The sequence below is a fragment of the Pinus tabuliformis genome, chromosome 6 (genome assembly GCF_031772625.1).
Source record: "Pinus tabuliformis cultivar Carrire ecotype Pingquan chromosome 6, CPIR1, whole genome shotgun sequence".
NCBI classification, from domain to species: domain Eukaryota; kingdom Viridiplantae; phylum Streptophyta; class Pinopsida; order Pinales; family Pinaceae; genus Pinus; species Pinus tabuliformis.
Window position 1 is genome coordinate 490,674,911 of NC_142292.1, and position 12,860 is coordinate 490,687,770.

The following is a 12,860-nucleotide window of genomic DNA, read 5'->3' on the forward strand; positions in this document are numbered from 1 at the left end:
CACACACAACAGGATTGATGTGTTCATAGGGACTTTAAAGGATAATATCCAACATAATGTTCGCCTTTGGGAACCTGATTCATTAGAGAAGGCATTCAGGTTAGCAAGAAAAATGGAAAGAAAAATTATGGCAACCAGGAAGCATACCACTCACATGTGAAAAATGTGAAAAAATGCATGGCATCACTATGCTGAATGTGCTCTCTGAAATTTTGGTATAAGCGTGGTGGTTTAAGGTTGACCACCAACACTAGAACGCTTAGTGCAGTTCCCAGAACTCTTCCAAGTTTGGCATGAAGCTCAGGTCTTCTGCTAGAGGAACTGCTCCTGATGTTTTGAAGAGGGAAACCTTCAACCATGAAAGGGAGGTCTCACCCCGCATAAAAGGGAGAACCTCAACCTGAAAAGGGAGGTCTCAACCTGTGATGGTTTAAGGATGACCAACAACTCTGGAATGCTTAATGCAATTCCTGGAACTCTTCCAAAACTAGCAAGAAGCTGAAGTCTTCTACTAGAGGAAGTGTCCCCAATTATTTGAAGAGGTATCACCCACTGAAGGCATGCTCAGTGGCATATTTTTCTCTGGATACAACTCTGAATCTGGTATGACAGGTTGTGGCTCAGGCTCGCTTGATGTGGCTTTAAAGCTTGTAGATGACCATCATTTACCCTCTATTAGATACAAGGTGAGATGATGGATAAAACTCAACTACAAGACTATTCAATACTCTAGAATAAGTTCGAAAATATGACTAAAATATCTTCTTGGTTGTTGATGCCCATTGCCAAGAAGCAATCCATTTGAGATGAATCTTTGTTCTTGTAGGAGGCTTGTTTTTGAAGCATCGTTTGAAGAATGACTGGTTTTATGACAATGCTTACATGGATGAAGATCAAAACAGTGATCTTTCACATGGCCAACTTGGTCACAATGTAGGCATTTAACATTCTATTGTTTCTGTTGTGGAAAATGAACAGAATTTGAAACAGTTGAAGGTGAATTGTCATGAAGAAATCCAACATTCTGAAACTAGATGGGCTTTGAGTAATCTAGAATATGAAAGGACATGTCCTTGTCATATCCAAGACCAGTTCTGTGCTTGTTAATGACAAGCTCTTCCCAAGGTCCGATGATGGGCTTGGGAAGTGCAAACTGAACTTCTACATCTACATGTAACTCTGCTGCTTTATTGGGCACTGGATCTGAATCTGCTGTAACATTATTTTCTTGCTGTTTATGGGAGTTTGTTTCAATCTTCTGAATAGAAACAGGTTTAGAATGATGACTCCACTGTTGTAATTCTTCTTGTTGTAGCTTTGACTCGAGTTGAAGAAACTCAATTTTCTCCTATGCATCTTCTAAACAGATTTGAATATTAAGGAGAGAGGCTTTATCAATTTTCACTATATCATGGTCAATGGAATGTATCAAATTTTTTAGGAAATATAAAACTTCACCAATTCGAGCCATTTTTCAATGCAGTGCGTTTATGATACTTTGAGTCCCTCAAAAATCTAACTAGATCAGTTTACTTGCATAGAAAAAGCTTCTTGGGGAAATCTGTCAATTTTCTTCAAGAAATCTGTTAACCACTCCTTAGAAAACTACTCCAAAGCCCTTTTGTGAAATGGTTTTCTTGTCCAACAAATATCTTTGCCCAAATATGCTCCTTGTAGAGAAAGATATTAATCCTAGGATAACTACTTGGATATTTTTTGTGGTGGTGTACGCTGCTACCAGAGGTACCTTGCTTTAGCTAGCTCGTGGCTCAATACAGGAAGAACCTATGACCCCTTATTAGAAGTTCCCTTGACTGATTTTACACCAGATGTAAGTCACACTTCCCACGACCCACAAATGGATTTAGAAACTCGACCTAATAAAAGGAGTATACAACCATACACTTAGCAACTGTAGTGACATATAGAGTGAGAAAAACTCATCCTAGTATGGTAGAAGTTGATTCAGATTACCAACAAACCAGACAAAAACCATGTATCAGATAACTTGTACTATTTCCCTTCCGAATAACTAGTCTAGTTAGTGAAAAAACTTGTGCAGCAAGGATCGGGTGCTTCTTCTCTTTTGTGTTTCAGAGAAAGAGTAGTGAGAGAAATAAACACCATGCCCAACAAGTACACTATGTTGGTGGGTTGCGATTATCCCAATACCACATATGAACTTCACGGATGCGTTCAAGACGCACTGAGGATGCGAGACATGTTGATTGATCGTTATGGATTTCCCCAAGATAACATTCATCTCCTCATCGATTCGGGCGAGTTGCATAATATGAGGCCCACTGGCGAAAACATTCGCAAGGCTCTCATCGTGATTCTGTTCAACTTCTGAAGGACATGAATCAAATGGGAGAGTGAGGATGCTAAGCATATTTCCCTGGCCACGTCTATTGTGGGACTAGGACTAATTGAACTCAGGCGTATTGAGGCTTCCGAGGAGATTTCTTCCACCCTTTCTTGGGGCCTTAATGTGGTCTACTTTTCCTCTGGAAACAACATGCTCTTGGGCTTGAACCTTTCACGTTGAATAGGAGGATGCTGATCCATCTTAGATGGTAAGGAGTTGATGATGAGCCCAAGTCACGGATGCAATCAACATGTCCAATATTTCTTGATAAATATACAAGAAATTATTTCTGTGTATATATATATATATATATTTTTTTTTTTTATGCAGCAGAGGTTTTTGTTTATGGACAAAGAATATTCATATTATTGATTTAGAACTTGACAATATTTCAAATATCAAGATGTAGAGAAAGTATTAACTGGTGGGTATTAATGCATATGGATGCTATTAACCTTCTTTCACTGTGCAGTTGAATTCAAAGTAGAACAAACTACTGTGTACATAGAGAGGATATGTGAACAAGGAACCTGTAGTAGGAAGAAATTTGGAGTGACCCAAATACATACTTTGGAGAAATTTGGAGCTAACCATCCATAAGAAATGATGTCCTTGATCAGTTAATTGAACTACGCAGCATTGGCATGAGTTATTTTGTATTGATTCAACTCAAATATTCAATGAATAGTCGGTTTCCCTCTTTTATTGGGTTACCAGAGTGGTTTGTTTGATTCGAGCCACAGGTTGGTTATGGAAGACATGGTGACCACTGTTGGATTTGGTGAAGATAATGCAATGGCTAACTTGGAGGTATTAACTAGAGTGGGATTCAATGTAAAGGCAACGTGGTACATGGTGAGGAGCAGCGTTCAACTGTGTGTTGAGCAGCTTCAAACTGAGAAGGAAGCGTTATATGGGTGCAACAAAACGCTTTGATGCCAAGGTATGAGGGGTGTATGGACTCAGAGCGAAGGGGTATTTAAACACAAGCGTAAGAGTGACCTTCACAAGCATTTAGATGGCGGTTAGTGATAAGAGCGGCCTCCACAAGCGTTTATACAATGGAAAGTGGTAAGAGAGGCATCAAACACAACTGATGTGTGGACAACGTGATAAAAATGTATTTACATATTACAAACCAGGGGAGAGAGATATTAGAGAGATACACAACGTTAACGATGATACTTCAACCATCTTCCTATCAACCATTTGACGCAAGCATTCAACGTAATGTGGTATATAACCGGACACTAAGGGAGGAAACATAGCAGCATCAATATTCAACGGAGCCATTCATTCATGCACAGAGAATCACCATTGTTCAGAGTCATGAATTTATGTTGCCAGAAGGTAGATGTGTCAGGCTATAGAAATGCAGAACATGGGCAGAATAGGCAGGAGTGCAGGTGCATTTTTTTTCATTTGAGATAGTGGATAGAGAACCCAACACAAATCTAGCTGAGAGAGGTTAGCTAGACTGTGTGCAACATGAAATAGGAATGCACACAATAATGGAAGTTCTACCAGTAGGAATGTAGAATTAACATGCACAGAGAGGCTACAGAGAGGCCACAATTAGTGGCTCGAATTTGAGCATGGAAAAAATTCACCTGCAACTCTGATACCATGTTAAAATCACATAGAATGTAAATAGCGAAGGGAGATTATAAACATTGAATATATTATTATTGACATGAAATGCATTTATAGTAAATTTGTGTGACTGTTGGGTTCCACATCCCAAGGTCTCTTGGACTCTCATGGATGTTCACATTCTACACCAACCCATAGAGGATTAGGTGTCCAACAAGGTTGAAACAATGACATGTGGAACTTCATAAAAGCTCGCTCTACTGAACTAGTCTATAATTAGGTCATCGAGGGATATTAAGCATAATGTTTCCTTGAAGAATCCAATCTTGGTCAAACTTGTGGCGTTGGAAAGAAAATTCAGAGGGCTACCATAAAACGAAATTTCAGAGCTTGTAGATCTGAAACCACGTAGACACAACAATTTCAATATCGAGCTCCTAAAAAGCAAGAAAAGGGTGTGTATTTTTTTTAAAATTTTTCATAACATTTGTTTGAAAAATCAGTTTGAAGTGATTCAAAGGGAATAGTGAAGCATAGATATCATTGTTTGATTCCAAGATGTCTTGAAAAAAAAATGGACACATCTAGTAAGCAACCAGAAATCTCTACTATGAAACATGAAGACTTGGAAATAATGGAGAAATTATTATGGATCTATTTGGGCACATCACTCCCATCATTCAGATCAGTAACTTTAGGGCTCACAAAACCCTAATTCAGTTGCTACATGCCCTAGACAAGTCATCACATTGAATGCCAACATTCCTAAGAGTTTCCTGGCCTGAAGACATCCTGAAATGACTCCTTGAGGGACCCGCGCAACCTTGGTAAGGGGTAAGTGCACTGCAGAGCAATTAGGCCCATTCAAGCCTGCTCTGTAAAGAACCTAGGCCCACTTTGACCTATGTTGGGTGAGATTGAGTGAAATCTTCATAGGGTTATGGGAATATTCTTTCATTCTAGATCAATCTAGAAGATTCCCACCTCTTATCCTCTCTTATGAGCTCGAAATTGTATAGGGAATGAATCAAATAACCTCCTATCCTCTCATCCCTTCCTCCATGGAAACTAAAATTGGAAAGCCATTCAATGCCCAATTTATGACAAAACCACCTCCATTTCCCTATAAATTGAGCACTCATCATAGTGATAAGGGGTTGGACTTTGAGAATTTGTAAGGAGATAATGTTGGTGTGAGGTTTGAGGTTGTAAGCAAGTATTGTTATGCCGCCAAAGTGTTGTTCTTTTGGCATGATGAAGGATGGAACTCAAGCTAGATGAGTGACATGGGATCAGACTTCTTTGGTTGTAACTCTTCCTTCTACTTTATAAGGCTTTTTACACCTTTTCCCATATTCTTGTCTTTATGTATGATGATTATATGTGTAAATGTTTGAAATTCCATTTTCTTATAGTCGATAGATCTCTTGCTTTGATTGGTTTTTGTCCTCTGTTTATGATTATAGGTACTTATCGAGCGGATTCAGTTCAAGAAGGAGTGACGGGAGCTATTCAAAGGAGACAAAGGGAAGTGAAAGATAACAAGTAGGTCCCTTGTCTTATTTTTCTTCTATAGTAAAAGGTTTAACTCTTTAAATATGTTGTTTTAGGTGTAGATACCCACCTAGGGAAATTGTGTTTATCCGTAGATTCAAAATTCCACATAACAAATTGGCGACTCTGTTGGGGAACGATCATCATTTTGGGTAGTTTATCTTCATCCTAGTACACCATAGTAAACTTTACTTGCCTCCATTGATCTTGTTTAAGCCTTTTTGAAGTGTTTTGGTAAAAATTGTGCTTGAAAGCCCCTAGAATGGCCTCTTTGGCACCAACGCAAGCTTGCTCAAGACATAGAGCGCTGCAGAGCACCCTTGGCTTGAGGACAGTGCTCTGAAGCGCACTGTCTCCCATTCAAGGCTGCGTTGATCCTCCTTAGATAAAAAATCCCACCTTTGACTTGATTTTTCCCAAATTTCCTTCTATTTTTGCTTGCTGAAAGATCAATGATTGTTGTACTTCTGAAATCAATTGTATTTCCTTTCCTAGCCCTATTTTGGCCTTGATTGTTTAGTGTTTATTAAATTATTTCTTTATCACTATCAATTCATTGCCAAAGTTAGATTATAGTCGATTAATCTTTGTTCAAAATAAAGTGTTGTAAAAGTCTTCATTTCTTTCGAAAGGGAACTGTCATAAAGTCTTCATTCTTGCAAAAAGATTGATTGATTGTATGTGCATTATTTTCCTTTTGTTCATCTCAACATTAAGGGAATTGAAAAGAAAAACTTGCATTGTGCATTGAAAAAGTTTGTGTGTGCTCATAGAATAGTTTAGGGAAATTGCATTAGAGGTGCTCTTTGTTATTTGATTAAAAGAATTTGATTGCTATATTCCTACTAGCTAAGGTTTTCATTGTTCAAATTGAATGAAAAGAATGCTTATCATATTAGTTGCATTCTAGGAATTTCAAAGACATCACGTGGTGAACCTTGAAAGGAAAATTATTAATCAAGATAAGCTTAAATCTCAATTAACCTAATAGAGCATTGTCACCTAATGCAAAACATTTAGAGGTTCTAGGCTAGAAAAGTGTTCCAGTGTTGTAAAACATAGCAGCTATCACTAACGTGTGATACATTCCGAGTGTGATACCTCATTCCATGTACGTGAGTATATCGTAGCTCATCAACATACCTTCGGGTATATAGGGCGGTGTTATAGTACGTAAAGTATAAAGGAATGCTCTAACTATGCGGTTTCACATTAGACAATGCTAACATGAATTAGGCCTCCACATACTTTTGGGTATATATGGGAGGACAACACTAGGTTGCTATCCATCTTTAGGTAACCGAGTCGGCCACCTTGTACACTGTGATACAAAGAACACAACATTCGGGGAGATTGTCTACCCATACTTCTCGGTTCACTGGGTGGTATTCTACAGTTCACAGTTGCTTGGTAATCCTTTTGCCTAGCTTAACCCTTTTTGTTTATTTCCTTTTTGTAATAAAATCAATCAGCAATCATGGAGGAACATCAACCCTTACCCCATCGTTCGCGGAGAACAGTGAGTAAACCGCCTTTACCACCTGAAGCTACACCTATCCGGTCAAAGCGGTCTCGTTTCACTGAATCCAGTACATCCCAAACTTCTGGTTCTTCATCCGAATTACCAAAAACACCTATATCAGTAAGTATTGTGACCCTAGTTACTCCTACAATTACTCATACATCTGTTACTGAAGTGGAATCTCCACAATTACTTGAGGACACTAGGATTGAATCTAGTGAAAAGGTAACCCAAGTTGTTCAACAAGAAGTTGTATCTCAACTCAGAGTTGTTCAACAAGAAATTACTTCTGAACCTGAATCTGTTCAACCAGAAGTTGATCCTGAACCTATCATCGTTCAATCAGAAGTTACTTCTGAACTAGAAGTTGTTCAAGAAGCCCAACCTGAACTTGTTGTTCTTTTACTAGAACACTTGGATCTTGAAGTTGAACAATCAGAAGTTGTTACCATACCGAAAGAAGATCGACCGGTACATCCTCAAACATCTGTAACTATTGAGACTTCCCCTTTACCTCAGGAACAAATACTAGAAATCTATTACAGACTTGACGGTGAAATCCTTCCACCTGGTTTGATTTTGATAGAAGAGGAACCTGAGGAAGAAACACCTAGAACTCCATTTCATTTTGGAACTAGACTTTATCTGTATCCTCATACTCCTCATTTTACTGCTCCTTTTGATCTTGATTACTTTCAGACACCCATTGATTCATTAGGAAATTTATTTGGACATTTGACTATGGTAGAGTCAACATCCCAGACTGTACCATATGTTACAGCTACAGCAGAATCTTCTGTCGCAACCTCTTCGATGTTTACTATGACATCTGAGTCACATTTTTATGGTGTTCTGTCCGTCCCATCAAGTTACCAATATTTATCTGGAACCCACTCAAGTGTTGCTTCTAGCCCTTGGTCTTCACCAATGTCCTCTACAAGAATTTTATCTGGTTCTTCATTAACGGATACTGAACAGCTAGACCCATCAAGTCAATATCAAGTTGGTTCATCTGGTTACCATCCTATGTATCCGCTTTACATTGGACTACCCCCATACGGAGAACAATATGCACAATCTCCTTATCCTCCATTTTCTGGGGGGCAACCATATGTCGGTATGTCATCATCTTTAGGTCAGCTTGGAATGACTGTCTGTCAATGGCAGCCAACAATGCCCGTTCAACCTAGGCTTGTGTATCCATCACAACCTATGCAATATGTCTCATCCATACCTACTACGCCTGTTGTTACAACTTTACCACAGTCACAAGCTCAGATTGTTGTATCTCAACCTGTGCAAGCTAGTCCTTCAACCTTAGACCCCCAAGTTTCAGGTTTACATATTTAGCCTTCTCAGGCAGTTTTACAACAACCACTTGTGCCTAGAGTCCAACAACCTCAGGAAAGTTTACCTTTTACTGGAATGACTTAGACTTACATTGGTTTAGTGTATTCACAACCTGGTCAAGCTTACATTGGTGGGAAACAATTGTTAAATCAACAATCATTGTATCAACAACAAGAACAGTTGCTTCAACAACCTTGGTAGCCCCAATATCAACAAATACAATTCCAGCAATACCAACCTCATCCTAGACTTGGTCAACAAACCTATGCTGGGTTTGGTCAACAACAAGTTTACCCAAGTCCTGGTCAACAAGCCTATGTTGGGTTTGCACAACAGCAAATGTATCCTGGTACTCAACAACCACCTTATACCGGATTTGCTCATCAAACTTACCGTTATCAAGGTTACCGGCAGCAGATGTCTTATGCTGGTATGAAAAGGCCTATTGCCTAGGCAATCCCATCTTACTCGGGTTATGCTTAACCTGACCTCAATAGAAAGTTGCCTTTTTTTGCAACAATTGAACTACCAGATTTAAATCGGCTCACCAATGATCTAATTCTTTATGCACCTTGGTGGCTGGTGATTCCTCATAAATTACCTTCCGATATTCTGAAATTCAATGGAAACCCTGGAGAAGACCCGTCCAACCATGTCATGACTTTTCATTTATGGTGTTCATCAAACTCCTTGAATGCTAATTTAGTTAGACTACGTCTCTTCTAGAGAACGCTTACTGGTCTGGCTATGAAGTGGTACATTCAGTTACCACGAGATTCTTTTGATAACTTTACAACTTTAGCTACCACATTTTTAACCCACTTCTAGTTACCCATATGATATGAAACTAGAACGGAACTATTAACCAACTTTAAACAGACTACTGCTACTCATATCTCTGATCATATTCATGAGTGGCATCGTCATTGTCGAATGGTTAAAACTTATGTTCCTGATGATCTTTTACCTGAGTGGTTTATAAAACCCTTGTTACCATCTATCACCGAGGATGTGGCGAAAGGTGGAGTTGTTACTCAAGAGCAAGTAATTTCTCGTGCCCAATATTTGGACTTTATTTATACATAGTTTGGCATGCTCTATGACAATATCTTAAATGCACCTAGACCAGCTTTCATTGTTCCTCCACCACCATTGAGTAAGGATTCTCATGCCAGTGACGGTATGATTGGTTCTTCGAGCACACAAACAACAGGTAGACCATATGGTCAAACACTTGCCATTTCCAATCAAAATTCAAATGCATTTGATAACACTCTTGCTTTCGAAATCAATGTCATGTCATTTGACAAAGGCAAGAATGAAAAGCAACTAGGAAGCAAGAAGAAGGGGAAAAACAAGAAGAAACAAAATAATCCTCCTCAAGAGAAATCATCTGATTGCTCTCCTTTGGCTAGGAAACCTCGTTACCCATGTTTAATCTATAACGATGAGCACTTTATGCGAGATTGTCCTCACCACTCAGAAGTCTCAAAGCTTGTTAAGACTTCTAGTACATCCGTAGTGTTGACTGATCCTTTTCCGAATCCGGAGACATATGATTGCTATAGATCATGGTTCCAGTTCCCAAGTGCTTATGCTATCTGCCTCTAAGCCTAAAATTGATGTTTTGGTGTCAACATGAAGTAAATATTATGGAAATCAACCATCGTCATCGAATAACCAGGCCACTGATCAACCTAATCCTTCGACTTTGACTTCGTCTGATCCTATTCCACCACCTATTGCATCAGAGTTAATAATAAAACCGCCTAAGGGAGTTGTACATAAATCAACATTTAACCCTCGAGCTCGAGCAGTACATAACTATAACATAGTAGAAGATTTGGCTCAATCACCTTCTGCTATGTTGACGCTTGAGGTGCTTGAAAATTGTCCCTCCCAGAAGCAGGCTTTGTTGTCAGATAATTATAAATATAAGAGAGATTTTATATTTCTATTCCTATTTTTGATAATAAATACAAACTAAGATAAATTATAAACATAAGTATGTGATATTCAAGATAATTAATAATAAATATCTTATATTTTAATATGATTAAGTATTTATAATTACAATTTATATTAATTTATTTTATTGTAATATTATAGATAATTATAATTTATTTGATAGAATAAATTTATAATGATATTAATTTTTTTATTTTTTTTTAAGCTTGGTAATAACTTTCTATTAATCATATGTAAAGTAGGTTACAAAAAATATGCTTGGTGGCCTCAACCTACCCAAAGGAAACCAGGTTTGTTGGCCACCAATCAGCATCATAAGTCATCCAAAACATAAACAATTTGAGAATGTCTATCCAAGCTTTTTAGGTTGTCATATCTATCACCCAACTATATGTATTGTTGGCAGTGCAAATGTTATCCGACTAGATCATTAAAAACAACAAAAATATAAAAAACTTTCAAAAATTTCATGACTTCTCGGTCAATCATCAAACGATTCTATTGGGGCCGGGTCCTTTGTACTCGACCCTGGCATTACATTTTTCTACAGTGCTTGTAGTTGCTTTTCCATGCAACCAAGGTGGACATTCTGATGGTACTAATGCACCTATACTGCTTGTATTTCCTGTTGAATATCCTTGAGGCTTGGTTCAAATTGTTGAGATTTTTGGGGGCCATCCATGTTTTGGTTTTACGACATAGCTCTTGCCAGTAAGCTCTTCATTACCTAATAAAGTTGGACTGACCATTTGAACATAGTCAACCTTCTGCGGGTATGTCTAGGGTCCATTACCAAAGGTTCCCAATCCTCTGCTGGAATCGGTTTTGCAGTCGCCTTGGTGTTCAATTCCGCCTCCCATGCCGAGATGACAGACTTCACTTGTGTCAAGGATCCAACACTTTAAGCATGCATGAGATTTTTCATGTTCTCCTCCCCTGTTTTCCTTCCTTTTTTATGTTGGGGCTTGCTAGACAAAGCCATCGACATTTTCCCTTTCCTATTGTTCTGGTTGTTGTTGTGACAACAACCTCGCTTCCCTGTGCCAGCCTCTGACTTTACCATTCTGTTGTAGATTGGGTCACCCAATGACTGTGGTACCTCCTGAGTCCTCATTGAAGCGATAACTAGCAGTGTCAGAGTCAGAGGAATATGTAGTTTAGGCAAACCTGAAATGGTAGTGTACACAGAGGGTTCATTAAACTCTTTGCCTTCCAAATTCCATATACATGTTTTGCCTTCCGTCCCTTTCCTGTGTGAGACCATTATGGTTCCCCATTTTTCTGTTCCGGGGAATGAGAACACAAAGAACCCCAACGCTCTCGGCCTTTGCCTTTGGGCTGACAGAAGACCTGACCATCTCCATTTATTTAAAATGACACAGATGCCTTACTCCTCTCAGACTCTCTAATCGACTCTAGGTCTGACCACGCCTCTAACTCCATGAATTAAACGAGGCATTCCCAGAACTTACAGACCAAACGCTCGGTGATGACCCTAATTGAATCCATGAATTAAACGAGGCTTTCTCAGAACTTACAGACCATATGCTCAGTGATGACTCCAATTCCCCATACATGCCCCTTCAGTCCGGGAGACTTTCAGAAGATGTTTGGCTCCCTAACCAACCCCAGGCCCATTCGAGCCTCAGACGCCTAGAAATACAGGACTTCTTGACAGAATTTATAGACAAATTCCTAAATGTAGGACCCACCTCCCCATACATGCCCATCTGGGCCAACAGATTTCCATAAAAGAGTGAACTCGACATTCCAGGCGCTAACAAAGACAGACTTAACCCAATCCCAATTAATCCATGCACTACATGTTGAAAAGTGTGCAACAAGAAATCGTAAATTTAGGAAGTGCTAAAAATAGAACTGGTAAAAATATCACTTCTAAAAATAGTAGTTTGGCCAATGAGCATTTTGGCCACCTTAGTTGAGAGGTGAAACTACTGAAAATAGCATCTTCTAAAAATAGCATTTCTGGGTCCCTTCCTATTTATAGCAGTCCCTGGTCTATCTATAGGAAGTAAATTCAAATTTGGTCTTACCAACAATTTGGAATATTAATTAATTAATTCTCCATGAGTTAATTAGTTAAGGAAAAGAAAACTTGAAGTCTTTGTGAGAACATGCAATTATTTCTCCACTAATTGGGGAATGTGTCCTTGATTTACTCCACTGATTGAGGAATTAAGGATGAGTTCTATATTGAGAGGATCAGTTGACTTAGTTTAAATTAGTCAAGTTCAGTGAGATTAATTTAACAAGTTGTTAAATTAATGAGAAATAGTTTGTTGATGCTTGCATGCATGTGACAACTATTATTTTCAGATAATTGTGTATTCACTCATGGATAACTGATGCATGTTAGTTCTGTCAGAGAACCAGTTGAGATCATATGTGGGACAGTGTACTATTAGATGCTAGGATATTTCTAGTAAGTATTCCTTCTATGGGGAAGGAAGCCTCTTTCTTCTATGACTGCGTAGTTGGACCTGA